The sequence below is a fragment of the Oryctolagus cuniculus genome, unplaced genomic scaffold, assembly GCF_964237555.1.
Source record: "Oryctolagus cuniculus unplaced genomic scaffold, mOryCun1.1 SCAFFOLD_66, whole genome shotgun sequence".
NCBI classification, from domain to species: domain Eukaryota; kingdom Metazoa; phylum Chordata; class Mammalia; order Lagomorpha; family Leporidae; genus Oryctolagus; species Oryctolagus cuniculus.
The window spans coordinates 649,602-667,520 of NW_027208323.1; the positions used below are offsets into that span (position 1 = coordinate 649,602).

Here is a 17,919-nt window from a genome sequence, read left to right on the forward strand (position 1 = left end):
TAAAGAAACCATTAAATATTTAGGAACATTCAACATCAGAAGCTTTAAAATCTAACTGTATGTAGTAGCCCCTCAAAAAGCTACAACCTGCATTTTTTAAAAAAAAGTATTTTCTCTACAAAGAATCTTATCAGCTATACAAAAATCTGTACAGTTTTTTTATACTGAAGCTAATATTAAGCTGCACTTGAATTCACATTCTTAGCAAAACAACTGCCTGAGCACACACGCACACTCCACACTCATCATTACAGGATAGCCATTTATTCTTCATCTTCATCCTCTTCCTCATCATCTTCATCTTCTTCCTCTTCCTCTTCTTCCTCCTCATCTTCAGGTTCATTCTTCTTCTTTGAGCCTGTGGGCCTACCAGGGCCCTTCTTTCCCGCTTCACTTTTGCCCTTGTCACAGTATGCAGCAATATCCTTTTCATATTTCTCCTTTAGCTTAGCTGCTTTCTGTTCATATGGTTGTTTATCTTTGGCTGACTGTTCAGACCACATCTCACCCAATTTTTTTGCAGTGTCCCCAATGGACAGGCCAGGGTGTTCACTTTTGATCTCTGGGCGATGTTCAGAGCAAAAGAGAAAGAAGGCAGATGGTGGTCTTTTAGGAGCATTAGGATCCTTTTTCTTTCCCTTCTTATCACCCTTGGGAGGAACGTAATTTTTCATCTCCCTGTCATAACGAGCTTTATCACTTTTTGCCATATCTTCAAACTTGGACTTTTCCTTTGCAGACATGGTCTTCCAACTCTCCGAGCATTTCTTAGAGAATTCTGTGAAACTGACCGAAGAGTCAGGGTGTTTCTTCTTGTGCTCTTCCCGGCACGTCTGCACGAAGAAGGCATAGGAGGACATTTTGCCCCTCGGCTTGTTGGGGTCTCCTTTACCCATGACAACGGAACGGCGGCCACCTGGTGCGAGTTGTTCCTCAGACTCCCGCAGAGCGGCCAGATCCGACGGCATTGCTTCCTTCCCTCAGCTCCGGCGTGAACTCAGGATGTGAGGGCGATCTGGCTGCGACATCTGTCACCCCATTGATCGCCAGGGTTGCTTCGGCTGATCTGGCTGGCTAGGCGGGTGTCCCCTTCCTCCCTCACCACTCCATGTGCGTCCCTCCCGAAGCTGTGTGCTCGGTCGAAGAGGACGACCTTCCCCGCTAGAGGAGGACTGGTCTTCGGTCAAGGGTATACGAGTAGCTGCGCTCCCCTGCTAGAACCTCAAAACAAGCTCTCAAGGTTTTGGTTTTATATTTAGACTTTTAATTTACCTTGAGTTGCTTTTACATAGTGTATGAGGTGTTGGGGTATCTTTTCAGGCTTCTACATATGGATAATCACTTTCCTTTAAACCATTTGCTAAAGGGATTCTTCTTTCTCCTGTTTGTTTTATTTCCTTTATTAAATAGGGGTTGGCTGTAGAAAAGTCAGTTTATTTCAGCTGCCTATTTTTTCCATTGAACTATGTGTCTGTTTTTCCAACAGTGCTAACACTGCTTCTATTTTTTTAAGATTTCTTTATTTGAAAGGCCAGATGCTTCTTCCAAGTCTCTCATGTGGGTGCCAGCACCCAAGAACATGGTCCATCTTCCACCAATTTCCCAGGTGCATTAGTAGGGAGCTGGATTGGAAGTGGAGAACCTGGTCTTCTAGCAACAACATATGGGATGCATGCACAGCAGGACAAGGCATTAACCTACTACACCACAGCATCAAACCCTTCCTTATTTACTTCTGCTGTGATCTTTCATTATTCACTTTTCTACTGCCCCACAACTTGACTCATTCCTGTTTTTTTTTTTTTTTTTTTTCTGGGTCCTGGAGGATGGTAGTAGGTTGCTTCTGGGATATCTTTTTTATGTTAGTAGATACTTGGTAATCTAAAATCATAGTTTTTGCTTTCTATATTTCTCTGCTAATCACAAGGACCTTCTAGATGACAGCAGAAAATGCTAGCAGAAATGAGGATATATTAATTTGCTAAGATATATTAATTTGCTAATTTGCACAGAGAATATGATGTAAATCATGGAATTTTACTTCTCAGAGTTGTAGAGCTTGAAAATATCAGATCAAGATGCTAATAGGCTCGATTTTTCCAGAAGCCCTTCTCTGATGTGACAGACACATCTATCATTTGATCTGCTTAAAAGCACTTTCTTCAGGTAGAGTTATGTTGGTGGTTAGCACTTCAGTGTTTGAGTTTTAGGGAGGCACATTTCAGTTCACAACAGCAAAAGGGTCCCTGTGGTCTACTTCAATGACAGCCATCTCTGCAGAGGACAGAAAGTTTGAAATCAGCATTAGGAGTTCTCACAGTATTACTGTCAGTGCTATCTCCATCAAATGTGCATTCATGTACACACAAACAAAACTACCTGTACACATAAACACATTCAACAGTGGAAATGCCTGATGGTTGTGTACAGGTAACATCAATATAATAATCCATAAGATGGCCTATTAGCAGACATTAAAAGAGAATTAGAAAGAATGACAACAAAATCTGCAGTTACCTATATTTATGTCTATATGTATGATATTCAGTATTTATAGTTGCTAAAAGATGAATACTGATGTGTGGAAATAAAAGCTAAACCTTACCTTGCAATATTGCAGCCTAGTCTACATGAAAGATGTCTTCTAAAACCTTTCCCTGGGCCCACTCTGTGGCATAGTAGATTAAGCATCCACCTGCAGCACCAGCATCCCACATGGGCACCAGTTTGAGTCCCTGCTCCTGCACTTCCAATCCAGCTCTTTGCTAATGGCCTAGAAATGCAGTGGAATATGCCCTGAGTGCTTGGGCCCCTGCACCCATGTGAGAGACCTGGAGGAAGCTGCTGACTCCTGGCTTCTGGCACCTGGCTTCAGATCGGCCCAGCTCCAGCCATTCTGGCCATTTAGGGGTGAACCAGTGGATAGCAGACCTCTCTTTCTCTTCCTCTCTATATCTGTCACTCTGCCTCACAATAAATAAATACATCTTTTAAAAATCTTTCCCTTTTTAAATTTCTTAATTGTTTTAAAGATTTATTTATTTATTTATTTACAAGTTGAGTTACAGACAGAGAGGAGAGCCAGAGAGAAAGAGAGAGGTCTTCCATCTGATGTTCACTCCCTAATTGATTGCAACTGCCAGAGCTGTGCTGATCCGAAGCCAGGAGCCAGGAGCTAGTTCCAGGTCTCCCAGATCGGTACAGGGGCCCAAGGACTTGGGCCATCTTCTACTACTTTGCCAGGCCATAGCAGAGAGCAGGATCAGAAGTGGAGCAGCTGAGTATTGAACCGGCCCCCATATGGGATGCTGGAGCTTCAGGCCAGGGTGTTAACCTGCTCCACCACAGCACCAGTCCAACATTTTAAATTTCTGATACTCTAAAGTAGCAAAGGACTGCATTACATCTAGGAAAGATGTATTTAAAAATTATAAATCTAGTGCATTTTAGCAGAAGTCCTAACAAATACTTCTGATTTTCTCAACATTATGTATAAATAAATGATAGAATCAGTCATTGTCAGATTAATAGAAGTAGTTTGAGAGGATTGTCTCTCTTTCAATTGTGTTGAATAGTTTGAGAAGCATTAGTTCTTTAAAAGACTTGTAGAATTCAATAGTGAGGCTGTCTGATCCTGGACTTTTCCTTGTTGGGATGGTCTTTATTACTCATCCAATCTCTGTCTTGGTTTTTGATTTGTTTAGCTTTTCTATGTGTCTTCATGACTCAATTTTGGTATATTGTGTATGTCCAGGAATCTGTTGATTTTTCCTCTAGGTTTTCCAATTTGTTAACCATCACAACAGATGCCCGCATCATATATTGCAGTGCTAATCTGAGTTTTGGGTACTCCACTTCCAAATCAGTTTCATGTTAATATCCCTGGGAAGAAATGGATAATAGCTCAAATTCTTTCCTTCTTGTCATCTAATTTGGAGAACTGTAACCTCAATGGGGACTTGAAACCTGGTCTTGCACAGTTGTAGCCATATAGAAAGTGAACCAGCAGATGGGATATCTCTCTGCTTCTCTTTCCTTCTCTCTTTGTCTCTGTGTCTCTCTGCCATTTTTTATCATATTAAAATATTTAATTACTTATTTGAAAGAGTTACAGAGAGAGGGAGAGACAGAAATCTTCCACCACCTAATTCATTTTTGAGATGACTTTAATAGCCAGAGTGTGGCCAGGTTGAAGCCAGGAGCTTTTCCTCCGATGTGCGTGGCAGCATCCCAGCACTTGGGCCAACTTTCCCTGCTTTTTCAGTCCATTGGTAAGGAGCTGGATCAGAAATGGAATAGCTGGTACTTGAACTGGTGCACATACAGGATGGCAATGTAACAGATAGCAACTTTGTCCACTGCACCACAACCACCAGCTCCTCTTTCTGGCTTTCCAATAAATAAATCTTTTGAAAAAGAATTTAAGGTAGTAAAAGTCATCATGACTGAGCAATGGCAAATTTGTTGAAGTGATCGACTTTCTTAAAGGTCTATTTATGAATTTGAAAGGCAGCACTAGAAAGAGAGAGTGGGAGAGATAAATCTTCCTCCTGGTTTGTTCACTCCTCAAATGGCTGCAATGACTGTGGCTAGGACAGACTGATATCAGGAGCCAGGGGCTTCTTCCAGGTCTCTCACATGGGTGCAGGAGCCCCAATATTTGAGTCACCCTGTGCTGCTTTTCCAGACACATTAGCAGGGAACTGGATCCGTTTGGAGCATTAATGTCTATGATACTCTCCTTGCAGTTGAAGGATTTAGAATCCATTTTGATTATGGGTGGGCTAAGTACAACAGCTCCCAATTGTCCAAGATGTGGATTAGATGGGTTCTGAGAAATTTTGTTAAAATAGTTATTAATCATAACTCTCAGTTTAAGCTTTTCTTACCAAATTTTCATGTTTGCTGATGTTTATATCTATGGGAAAATTGGGTCTCTGGATTGCAACCAATGAAAGCATCCAGACTAACAGTAATAAGGTCAACAGTCAGCAGAATGATGTCCAGCTGAACTGAAATAGCTTTTCTTATTTGGTAGAGGGGTTACCTCCTGCATTATACTGACATACTGACATAGACAGTAGATATTGGAGCCTGTCTCTTCTGCCAAATGGAGAATGCGGCATTTTGATCCATCGTATATATATTTATATATTATAATATATATTATATATTTCTATACATAATATGGAATTACATATAATTATCATAAATATATAATATATAATTATATAAATATTATATATGAATTTATTTATATATAAATATATAATTATTTCTGATCCAGCTCCATACCAATGGATTGAAAAAGCAGTGAAAGATGGTCCAAGTGCCTGGGTTGCTGCCACACACATTGGAGGAGGAGCTCCTGGCTTCAACCTGGCCACACTCTGGCTATCGAAGTCATCTCAATAATATATATATATATATATAATATATATAATAGTTATAGTAAATTATATAATATTATCTGTTTATAATGATTATATATTATATAATATATTATATGATAAAGCATAATATATTTTATATATGAATATATTTATATACATAAATATATATAAATAAATGTAAATATATATATAGAATTTATTTACGTATTTGACAGGTGTACTTACAGACAGTGAGAGGAAGAGACAGAGAGAAAGGTCTTCCATATGCTCATTTACTCCCCTAATGACTGCAATGTCTGCAGCTGGGCCAATCTGATCTAGGAGCTACCAGGTCTCCCACATTTTGGCAGGGACCAAAGCACTTGGAACAGCTTCTACTGCTTTCCTAGGCTATTGCAGAGAGCTGGATGGGAAAAGGAGAAATGGGGACTAGAACTGGTGCTCATATGGGGTGCCAGCACTGCAGGTAAAGGATTACACCACTGCACCACAGTGCTGGCCCCAGTCTATCCTTTATTAAGGAGATCTCAGTAATCATGTTCAGGTATTGCTGTCCTATATTCATGGCCAAAGTCCTAGCAGGCAACATGGTTTGGAGAATCGTAAGCACAAGGTGTGTAGGAGACTTCATTTCTCATACAGCACAGTTAATAACAAGGTTCCAAGAGGGGAAATTACTTGCATCATAGTCTTTGAGAACTAATGGACATCACAGGTGATCTAAAGAATTTAGAAGGTTTGTGAGCCCCTAGAGTGAAAAAGTCACAGGGAGCACAAGGACAGTGCCTAGAGTTTATTTTGATGGATTTTAGCCCCTTTCATTGGAGGGAGGCCCGAAGAAGCTGGACTGATTAGTAAACCTCAGAAGTGTCTTTTCAATGTGAAGGCAAACTGAGACTGAGGGGTTTTTGGAAAAATGTTGAACAAAAGACATTTCCCACACTTGGTTAAAACACATCATTTATCTACTGATTTTCATCAAATCTGTTAACATTAGGTATAAGGTACAGTGGACATGGTGGATGGCATATAGCAATATGATTTTAGTAATATATCATGAGGTGCTTTTTTTAAATGGATTTAGCAGGTAAAATTGGGCTACCTAATGGGATGTAGCTGGAATAATCACCTTTTTGTTAAATAAATCTGAGGTAATAAATGTTAGTGTATGAAGACATTGAGTTTTCTGTTATTGGGCCTTCTTGGTTATTTTAATCTGGGATCTGCGAATTCTCATTTTCTTTATTTTATTCCTCATCATGTGTGACCAACTCTGCTGCTTTGGGGATTTTTTTAGTACATCTGACATTTGGAAATTTAGACAATAGTATAGTTAAAATGAGATGTACCAAGTAAAGTATTTTTATTCTGATACATATTTTGGAATTCTTCTAAAATTCCTATTGAGTATCCTTGTTAAATTTAGTTGCATCCCAGGTTAAGACTTATTGGAGGCAGGCGCCATGGCTCAATAAGCTAATCTTCCACCTGCGGTGCAGGCACACCAAGTTCTAGTCCTGCTGGGAGAGCCAGATTCTGTCCCAGTTGCTCCTCTTCCAGTCCAGCTCTCTGCTATGGCCCAGGAGTGCAATGGAGGATGGCCAAAGTGCTTGGGCCCCGTACCTGCATGGGAGACCAGGAGGAAGCACTTGGCTCCTGGCTTTGGATCAGCGCCATGTGCAGCACACTGGCGGCAGCGGTCACTAGGGGGTAAACCAACAGAAAAAGGAAGACCTTTCTCTCTGTCTCTCTCACTGTCCACTCTGCCTGTCAAAATAAAAAATAATTTTTATAAAAAGACTTATTGGAGCCACTTTAGTGATTATACCCATGAAACTTTGTTAATAAATGCAAATAGAACCTGGGAAAATTGATGTATATCTTATGCTGTAGAGACTTAAGATTGAACATCTTTTTTTAATCTTTTTTAATTATATAATTTAAAAACAAATTTGAGATTTTTTTTTTACTTTACTAAGTCACAGCTCTGGCCCCATTAATATGACTTAACAATGTTTTTTCCTCTCAGACTTATCTCTATTGTTTCAGTTAACTGCATGCCTTTTCTTTACATTCAGATTCCCTCAGCTCTCAAAGCTTATTCATCTTAATTCTGTTGTTCCTATTTCCCTCCCTTTTATTCTGTCCCTAGGCTAATTGAGGTCATGATTCTCCATTCCTTCTGTGTGGTGTCACAGTAGGCTTGAAGTGTTCTTTTTCTCTTCTGATTTCTAAAGAAAGAAATTATGTATTCCCCCAGTTTAGATATTTTAATAATGCACTCTAAAACAAAGGTTAAATGTTCTTAATTTGACAAGAATTTTCAGGGCCAGTGGTGTGGCATAGTGGGTAGAGCCACCACTTGCAGTGCTGGCAGCTCATATGGATCCAGATCTCTGCTAAAGCCTGGGAAAGCAGTAGAAGATGGCCCAAGTCCTGGGCCCCTGCACCCATGTGGGAGACCTGGAAGAAGCTCCTTGCTCCTGGCTTTGGATTGGCACAACTCTGGCCATTGCAGCCAACTGGGGAGTGAACCAGTGGATGGAAGACCCCTCTCTCTTCTCTGCCTCTCTCTGTGCAACTCTGACTTTAAAATAAATAAATAAATCTTTAAAAAAAGAATTTTTTCTAATTTTAGATTTGTTCTACTTCATTGCCACTTCAGGGTGTGTGTAAGGAGTGCATATCCAGTTTTTCTATTTTGGAATTTTGGGATTTTGTTTTAGCTCTGCTGTGTATTCATTTTTCTTGAGCATTGGTGATATCTTCTCCTTAGTTGTATTAAGAGAGAGAGCAATAGCCCTCATGTCTTTTTAGGTAAGTAAGACATATTAAAAACAGAGCATTCAGTATACATTCATAGTATTTTGACTTGTTCAATTGATTTTCCTGAACTCCCTTGGATATTCTTGGTCTTTGCTGTACAACTTTCTATACTCATTAATTCTTTGATATTCCCAAATCCAGAAAATGAATGACTCAACAGCTGTGTTCCTGTATTTGCTGGGACTCAGGGTAAGAAGCAAAGTGGAGGTGTTCAGGAATCTAAAGGTACATGCTACATAGCAAAGCACATCATTTCCTATACAAAGTGACTGGGAAATCCAGAATCTTTTGCACACATATTGGATCCTGAACTATTACTGGACTATTCAGTAAGATTTTAATGTATTTATTTTCTGTGTGTGTGTTTGTATTTCTAAATAAACTCTGCTGGGCTACTTAACATTAACATGTATTGCAGAATTCTTTCATCAGTTTTTACTTTTAAAAAGTTTCTTTTTCAGTTTTATGGGAGAGGGTAGAAGTTTTCTGCTATGTAACTGAAAATTCATTGATTCATTAAACTTAAAAATATTTGTTGGAAATGGGTGGAATACTATTAATTCTTGTGTGATTTTCATGAAACTAAATACATTCTCTATTTTGTTTTGCTTAAAATTTCTGCATGTGTGGACTTCTTTTTTCCTTCTTGCCCCAAATCCCTTTGTGTATTGGGATGGCAAATGGGTTTTACACTGGACAAAACATGTTATTTTGGCAAAGAAGTACTTAGCCTTCCTGCTTCAAGTATTCAAATATTGCATTGGAAATCAGTATATTTGTTTACTGTACAAATGTCCTTCATACAATTTTGTAATCTTCTGGGATGGGAGAGGAAGCAGGAAATAGGAGGATTATGGGTGGGAGGGATGTTTTGGGGAGGGGAAGCCACTGTAATCCAAAAGCTGTACTTTGGAAATTTATATTTATTAAAAAAATTAAACAATTTTGTAATCTTCATCTTCCTTTTTATTTCATCCTTTTTAAAAAAAGATTCATTTATTTTACTTGAAAGTCAGAGTTACACAGAGAAGGAGAGAGAGAGAGGGAGAGCAGTCTTCCAACCACTGGTTCACTCCCCATTTGGCCACAATGGCTGGAGCTCTGCCAATACAAAGCCAGGAGCCAGCAGCTTCTTTTGGGTCTCCTATGCAGGTGCAGGAGCCCAAGGGCCTGGGCCATCCTCTACTGCTGGATAGTAAGTCTTACTTGCCTAAAAAGATGGATAGTAATTTGAGTAGCCAGGACTTGAACTGGCACCCAATTGGAATGTCAGCACTGCAAGCCACAGCTCTACTTGCTACTCCACAGCATCGGCCCCCTAAATTCTTATGAGTATTGCTACACGATTGGAATTTATAATTGATAATGCTGAACAATTGAAACTGTCTTATTTACAATTGTAGGACTGGATATGGCAGTTTTACTTGAAGTAAAGTATGTAGCCTGCTTATTGTATGATTTTCGGAAAAGCATGTATTTATATATAACAGCAGATCTGTTAATCATTTAAAAGTGAATTGTCATGATTACCCAGATGTAAAGAATGCAATATGTGCTAATGAGTTAGCAGTCACAGACATTTAGAATTAGAGGGATTTTAGAACTTTTTCAATACTGCAGTTTTTATGAAAAACTAATAATTTTTTTATTTGACAGGTAGAGTTATATACAGTGAGAAATCAGAAAGGTCTTCCTTCCATTGGTTCAGTCCCCAAATGGCTGCCACAGTTGGAGCTGTGCCCATCCAAAGCCAGGAGTCAGGTGCTTTCTCCTGGTCTCCCATCCGGGTGCAGGGCCCAAGCACTTGGGCCATCCTCAACTGCCTTCCTGGGCCATAGCAGAAAGCTGGACTGAAAGAGGAGCAACCAGGACTAGAACACTTTGCCCATAAGGGATACCAGCACCACAGGTGGAGAATTAACCAAGTGAGCCACGGCGCTGGCCCCCGATAAATTTACTCTTAACAAAATATCAAAATATCTTATTTAGTATAAAGTTAGTAGTGAAAAGAGACTACCTTGTTGAACACAGAAATTTGAGATTATATTTCTTGGTATTAATTTGCATCTTAAGGCTTATTGCCTAGTTTATTTCAATATTTCAATCTAATATTACTAATAATATCTTGTACTTAGTGGTTCACTGTGTGCCAGACAATATTCTTTTGATTTTTTAAAAGATTTATTTATTTATTTATTTGGAAGTCAGAGTTACACAGATATTGAACAAGAGGAAGAGAGAGAGAGAGAGAGGTCCTCCATCTGCTGGTTCACTCCCCAGATGGCCTAAAAGGTCAGAGATATGCCAATCTGAAGCCAGGAGCCAGGACCTCTTCAGGGTCTCCCATGCAGATTCAGGGGCCCAAGGACTTGGGCCAACTTCCTACTGCTCTCCCAGGCTATAGCAGAGAGCTGAATGGAAAGTGGAGCAGCCTGGACTTGAACCGGCCTCCATATGGGATGCCCCCACTGCATGCAGTGGCTTTACTAGGTACACCACAGCACTGGCCTCAAGACAATGCTCTAAAATGATGCATTAATTATTCCCAAATATTGAAAAGTGGCATGGTACACATTTGAATGTGTTGTTTTGTACTAGTTGTAGAAACAGTTTAAAATATATTTATATTTAAAAATGTAAGCTTTGATCTAAAGGTTTACTTTCCCTTAAGGTGCCTGTTTGGAAACTGAGAGATCATTGAAGTCTCAAGATAGAGTACAACTGATCTTATCCAAGCCTCCTTTATCACATGAGGATGCTAAATGCCAAGCCCAGAGAAGTTAAGTGAACTGTTCAAGGTCACATAGGTAAGTTGTGGCAGGGATAATTCTGTATTAGCATTAGGTATCCTGATACATAGGCCACTGTTCTGTCAATTTTGTACTCCTTCTGGAGTTAAAGATTCTAAGTTGTGGAAAATTGAATTTGGAAATTTAGTGGTTGCTATGTTGTTATGGTGAGAAATTTCTGTGTATAGCTATGAGTTGCTTAAATTTTATTCAATATATTTTTCTAGTATGTTTGCTATTTATTTGAAATGTATAACAAGTAGCTTCATCTATTTGCCAAAAGAATTTTTTGAAGATTTATTTATATTATTTGAAAGTCAGAATTACACACAGAGAGAAGGACAGGCAGAGAGAGTGGTCTTCCATTCACTGGTTCACTCCACAGTTGGCCTCCATGGCTGGAGCTGTGCTGACTGGAAGGCAGGAGCCAGGAGTCTCTTCCTGGTCTCCTATACAGGTGCAGGGGCCCAAGGACTTGGACCATTTTATAATGCTTTCCCAGGCCATAGCAGAGAGCTGGATAGGAAGTGGAGCAGCCAGGTCTTGAACTGATGCCCCTATGGAATACCAGCACTGCAGGTGGCAGCCTCACCCACTATGGCACAGTGCCAGCCCTTGCCAAAAGAATTTATAGAAGCTATTCCATATATACACTTAACAATTATTTAGTTACTTGACACGAACTATCCCTGCATATTTGAAAATTTTGAATGGTATCACTTGGGTTTTAAGAATGTTATATTTTAGGTCTCTTAATATTTTTAGTGATGATGTTTTAAAGGCCCTTTCTGTTTTATGAAAAATGATAAGGATTTTGTTTTACAATGGCCATAGTATTACTACTTAAAGCAATAGATTAAATAACACTTTTAAACAAAGTCATTTAATACTCAATTCTAACACACTGGTATATTTTAAAGTGAGAAACCGGATTTCTTTCAGATATTCTAAAGAAGAATGATAATCAAAATTGAAGACATCTATAGTTTTTAATCACTTGTTTTAAATATTGGTCATAATGGTCCAATTTTGAGTTTAATTTTAATTAGCTTTTAAATGATTCAATATGTTTTATAGAAAAAATTCGGAGAACATAATTATATACTCAACCTCCCTCCCTTCTTTTTCCTTCTTTGTCATTTTTTTTAGCTTATGAAATGACATTTTCAGTTTACATTACATTAAAAAGGGTTGTTGAGTCAAGGGACAAGTTTAACAGGCAAAAAGCAAAAAGATCCTAATTTAGAGGGAATACAGACAATGGCTCTAAACAATATTTGAATATCACATCTAAACAATATTTGAAGAAATTGATAAATATTTTAATTTCTCCTACTAAAATGCTCAAAGTCTTTAATTATTTATCAAATATTAGTGCAAAATTATGGATTTAAATGATCCCAAAAAGTGATGAATTTTTGTGTAATAAAGTCCAATTTTTGTCAAGGCTTTTTGACAGTCTCACAGAAAACTTATGTTTGTGAATGGGAAGAATAATACCAAAATATCCATACTACCAAAAGCAATTTGCAAATTCAATGCAATCCCAATCAACATACCAACGATGTTCTCAGAGCTAGAAAAAATGATGCTAAAATTCACATAGAAACATGAGAGATGCTTAACATCTAAAGCAATATTATAAAGCAAAAAAAAGCTGGAGACATCACACCATATTTTAAGACATATTACAGGGGTCAGCACTATGACAAAGCAGGTAAAGTCACCGTCTGCAGTGCCGGCATCTCATATGGGTGCCAGTATGTTTCCCAGCTGCTCCACTTCTTATACCCCTCTCTGGTATAGCCTGAGAAAAAAGTAGAAAATGGCCAAAGTCTTTGGGCCCCTGCACCTGCATAGAGACCTGGAAGAAGCTCCTGACACTTGGATTCAGATCAACAGAGCTCCGGCCATTGTGGCCATTTGGGGAGTAAACCAGTGGATGGAAGACCTCTCTCTCTCTCTGCCTCTACCTCTCTGTAACTCTGCCTTTCAAATAAATAAACTGCAAAAAAAAAAAAAAAAGAAGAAGTGTTAGCACTGATATAATAACAGACACATAGTTCAATGGAAAAGACTTGGTAGCATAGAAATAAACCCAAATTTCTACCAGCAACTCATATTTAACAAAGGAACTAAAATGAACTGGAGAAAGAAGAATCTCTTTCACAAGTGGTGCAGAGGAACTTGATTATCCATATGTAGAAGCCTGAAAAGAGACTCCAACATCTCTTACACTATGTGAAAGTGAACTCATAGTGAATTAAAATGTAATCATAAGACCCAAACCCAAGTAAACATAGGGGAACTCTAAATATTGTCAACACACAATAGCTTTTGGGTAAGATTCCAATAGCAATAGTCACAAAAATAAAAACAGAGACATTTGAGTATATCCAACTAAGATACTTCTTCACAACAAAGTAAACATCAGAGTGTAGATACAATGAACAGATGGCAGGAAAAATTAAAACTCTGAATGTTTACAGATTTCCAGAACATTTACATGAATTGGAAAAACTCCAAAAAATACAGTGAAGAAACATCTGAATAGACATTTCTCAGAAGAAATGTAAATGGTCAAAACATGTGAATATGCCCGATGTCACTAGCCATTATGTAAATATAAATCAGAGCACCATATCAGTCTCCAACACCTGTGGGAGAATACAACACTCAGGTGTTTGTGTGTGCAGCAAGTGGGTTTAGAGGACCCTGTTCACCTCTGGAGAGCAGAGTCTACAGGGAGGTAAAGAAACCTTACTGCGCAGGGGCATGCTAATCTTCTCTGTATCGTTCCAATTTTAGTATATGTGCTGCCGAAGTGAGCACATGTGCTGCCGAAGCGAGAAAGAGATGAAAAGAATTTATCTCAGCTAGCCACTAATATTCAAGAAACAAGGTCTTCAGGAAAGCCAACTCAACTGACATTTTCATGTCATTGTTAAATAAAGGCAACATTATCTAGGTTCAGCAATACGTAGTTTATAAGAGAAAGACTACAGAGTAATTTCCTTGGCATAGAAATAACTTTGTCTTTTTTTTTTTTATCTATGAGGGCTTGCTATCACCACCACACACCCACATCCCATATACAAATGCCTGGCTTGAGTGGTAGCTTCTCTGCTTTGAGGCAAGTTTCTGCTAGTGTGCACCCTGGGAGGAGACGGAGGATGGCAGAAGTGCTTGGGTCCTTGCACCCAAATGGGACATCCAGAATGAATTCCCAGTTCCTGGTTTTGGCTTGGTCAAGCTTTGGCTATTGCAAGTGTCTGGGGAGTGAAACAGTGGTTCCCTCTTCCTGTCACTCTGCCTTTCAAATCAATAACTGTTGTTGGTAATGACTAATAATGATATTCACTGATTGTCAAATTTTGAATCTATTAATTATAGACAATTTCTCTTTGTAATTTTAAACTTTCATAATGTTCTGTTGCCAATTTCATCACTAGAAATAAAAACTTTTCCTCAAAAAAAAAAAAAGAAACCTTACTGCTTTCCTAATGTGCTTATTAAGTTCTTGACCAGCGCCTGTTAGTCTTGCTACAAACTTTCTAGTCTTACTACTTTCCTTCTTCTTCCTCTTCTCTGTGACTTGTAAAATAGTATACATTCTATATACTGTGGATACTTTTGATTTATTTTATTCCTTCAGTCTCCTATGAAGTTCCTCCACAAAAGCACAGCCCTTAAGATATTCATTCATTTATGCAGTCTGCAGATTTCATGAGCTACTAAATTCCAAGTAGTATGTTAAAGGCAAGATCTGGGCCTAAGAGAAAAGTGGTCTAAATTCTGTGCCTAGAAGAGGATTTGGGACATAGTAGAACTTCAGTGAAGTGCTATGTGAATGACATGCACTCATTAAATGAGTAATCTAAAGCATACACTTCATTTAAGCAACACAGCAGCCCTACTCACCTCAGGTAGAGCAATTGAGAGGAATAATGTGAACAAAAATAAGACATCAATAAGTTGAATAATAACAGAGAAAAAACAAAATGAGATAGATGCCAACATTACTGACCTATTTTTGAGGAATTAAATTGATAGAGGGGCTGGCATTGTGGCCAAGTGGGGAAAGCTGCAATCTGTGAGGCCAGCATAACATCTGAGTTCCACTTTGAGTTTAGGAATCTCCACTTCCAATTTAGCTCACTGCTAAACACCTGGGAAACCAGCAGAAGATGGACGAAGGACTTGGGTCCTTGCCACTGATGTGGGAGACTTGGATGAAGCTCCTGACTCCAGCATGCCCCAGGCTCAACTGTTGAAACTCTCTGGGGTGTGAGCCAGCAGATGAAAGCTATCTATGTCTTTCCCTCTCTCTCTAAATCCACCTTTCAAATAATAAAGATTTAATAAACAAATTAACTGATTTCAAAATACACAAAAACGTGAACAATACTATATCATTTTTATGCCAAACTGATAAAAAATAACAAATGCTAGAGAGCACATGGGAAAAGAAAACCGTCATATATGGTGGGTGAAAACACAAGTTAGTACAGATGTTATGCAGAACAGTATGGTCATTCCTTAAAAAGGATAAAAATTGGGCCGGCGCTGTTGTGCAGTGAGTTAATGCCCTGGCCTGAAGGGCCAGCATCCCATTTGGGTGCCAGTTCTAGTTCCAGCTGCTCTTCTTCCAATACAGCTCTCTGCTATCTCCTGGGATAGCAGTAGAAGATGGCCCAAGTCCTTGGGCCCATGCACCCATGTGGGAGACCCAGAGGAAGCTCCTGTCTCCAGGTTTCAGAATGGCATAACTCTGGCCTTTATAGTCATCTGTAGAGTGAACCAGCTGATGGAGGACCTCTCTGTGTCTCTACCTCTATTGTAACTCTTTCAAATAAATAACAAAAATTTCAAATAAGATAAAAATTGACCTACCATGTGAGAGTTATCTTGCTCTTGGCTATATAGAATAAGGAAATTTTATTAGAAGGAAAGGAGGAGAGCATATCAAAGATACAGCAATTTTCCCATAACACAGCCACTATAACACAGTTCACTGCAGCCAGGATTTGAAACCAATCTAGCTGTCCATCAGTGAAAAACAATGGACAGGGCAACCTCTTTTAGATACAAAAAAAGAACAAAATATTATTAAATTAATTGAAATAAGCCAGAAGCAGGAACACAAATGTCACCTGGTCCTTGTCACATGTGGAAGTGAAAGAAAATAATGGATCTGAACACAGAACTGTGATTACTAGAGGCTGAGAAGGGAAGCAGCTAGGGATAGAGGGGGATTGGATAATAGGTATCAAAAATCAAAGAGGCAGAAAGAACTTCTGGTGTTCCATAATATAATGAGATGACTACATTCAACCATATTAGGTTCTGCGTAAAGAACTGAAGGAGAGGAGCTGGTAGTCTCAAATCATGGAGAAGAATTAGAAACTGTAGTTGCTTGGGGGCCAGCATTGTGGCACAGTGGGCTAACACCCTGGCCTGAAGCACCAGCATCCCATGTGGGTACCAGTTCTAGTCCTGGCTGCTCCTCTTCTGATCCAACTCTCTGCTACAGCCTGGGAAAGCAGTAGAAGATGGCCCAAGTCCTTGGGTCCCTGCACCCAAGTGGGAGATCTGGAAGAAGCTCCTGGTTCCTGGCATCAGATTGGCAGAGCTCCGGCCATTGTGGCCATCTGGGGAGTGAACCAGCAGAGGAAGACCTCTCTCTCTCTCTGCTGCTACTTCTCTCTGTAACTCTGTCTTTCAAATAAATAACTCTTTAAAAACTTAATAAAACTGTAGTTGCTTAGCTTGATCACTTTTTACTGCATAAATGTGTGCAAATATTGCACTACACCCTGTAATAATGCATGACTAGGACACATTAATCACAAATTATTTCAATGAAATTTTAAAAATTAGAAGCATTTCTTTATATTAACAATGAACTATTTGAAAATGAAATTAGAGAAACATTTCCATGCATAGCAGCATAAGAACCAGGAACCAATGTCTTCAATGTTATCAGTGATGAATCAGATTCACAGACCCCAGCACTCAGTTTTTGCCATATACCTTACCATGGCAATTGTGGGCATATAGTAGTAAATCAATGGACAGGAATCCTTTGTCTCTAAATCTGCTAAATAAATAAACATGGAATTCATCAAAGAAAAAGAGATATCAATTTGGATGCCAGGCACAAAAACACATGCACTTGAGCTATCCTCCAGTTTGTGATGCCAACAAATCTTTCAGACATGTTACATTTTCAGAGACTTTTCTGTAATCTTGCTAAGCTTTCTGGAAATCTGCCTTATAGCAAAGGGTTTCCCAATTCCATTACACTCATGATTTTTCTTTTGTGTGATATATTAGTTTACCATCTAGAGATAATTTATGGTACAAAACTTTTCTATGCATGCATGTTTTCTCATTTGTGAGTCTATTCATGGGAATTGAAGACTGATTTATAACAGAAATACATTTTCCAAATTCATTGCATAGACTTTTGTTCCTTATGAATTCTCTGAAGTCTGTTGATGTCTAATTTCTGGCTAAAGGTTTTATTGTATTTACAGCATGCAAAGACTATCACCTTTTGTGAATTCTGTATCTATACAAGCCTGAAATAAAGAAAATGTTTTTGCACAATCAGTATACGCCTAAGAAACCACCTGTGTCAATTCTCTGATGTACCATTGACTTCTGACTCTAATAATATTTATAAGCTTTCTCCTTTACATGAGTCTCTGTTGGATAGGATGTGATTTCCAGCAAAAGGTTTTGTCACAATACTTACATGAATTTTGGAGAAAAGCTCTTCCACATTCATTATATTGTTAAGGTCTCTCCCTTGTTCAAATTCCATGATGGATTATGAGGCATTAGCTATGTGAAATGACTTTCTCACATTTATTTCATTCATTAGATATATATGTTGTGCATTCTGA

At 38.7% G+C, this 17,919-nt stretch overlaps 2 pseudogenes; both read right to left on the reverse strand.

The window, feature by feature from the left end:
* Positions 1-248: 248 nt before the first annotated feature.
* Positions 249-985, reverse strand: LOC138848209 (high mobility group protein B2 pseudogene; annotated as a pseudogene).
* Positions 986-13,772: 12,787 nt separating this feature from the next.
* LOC138848210 (U6 spliceosomal RNA) lies at positions 13,773-13,840 on the reverse strand (annotated as a pseudogene).
* Positions 13,841-17,919: the final 4,079 nt, after the last annotated feature.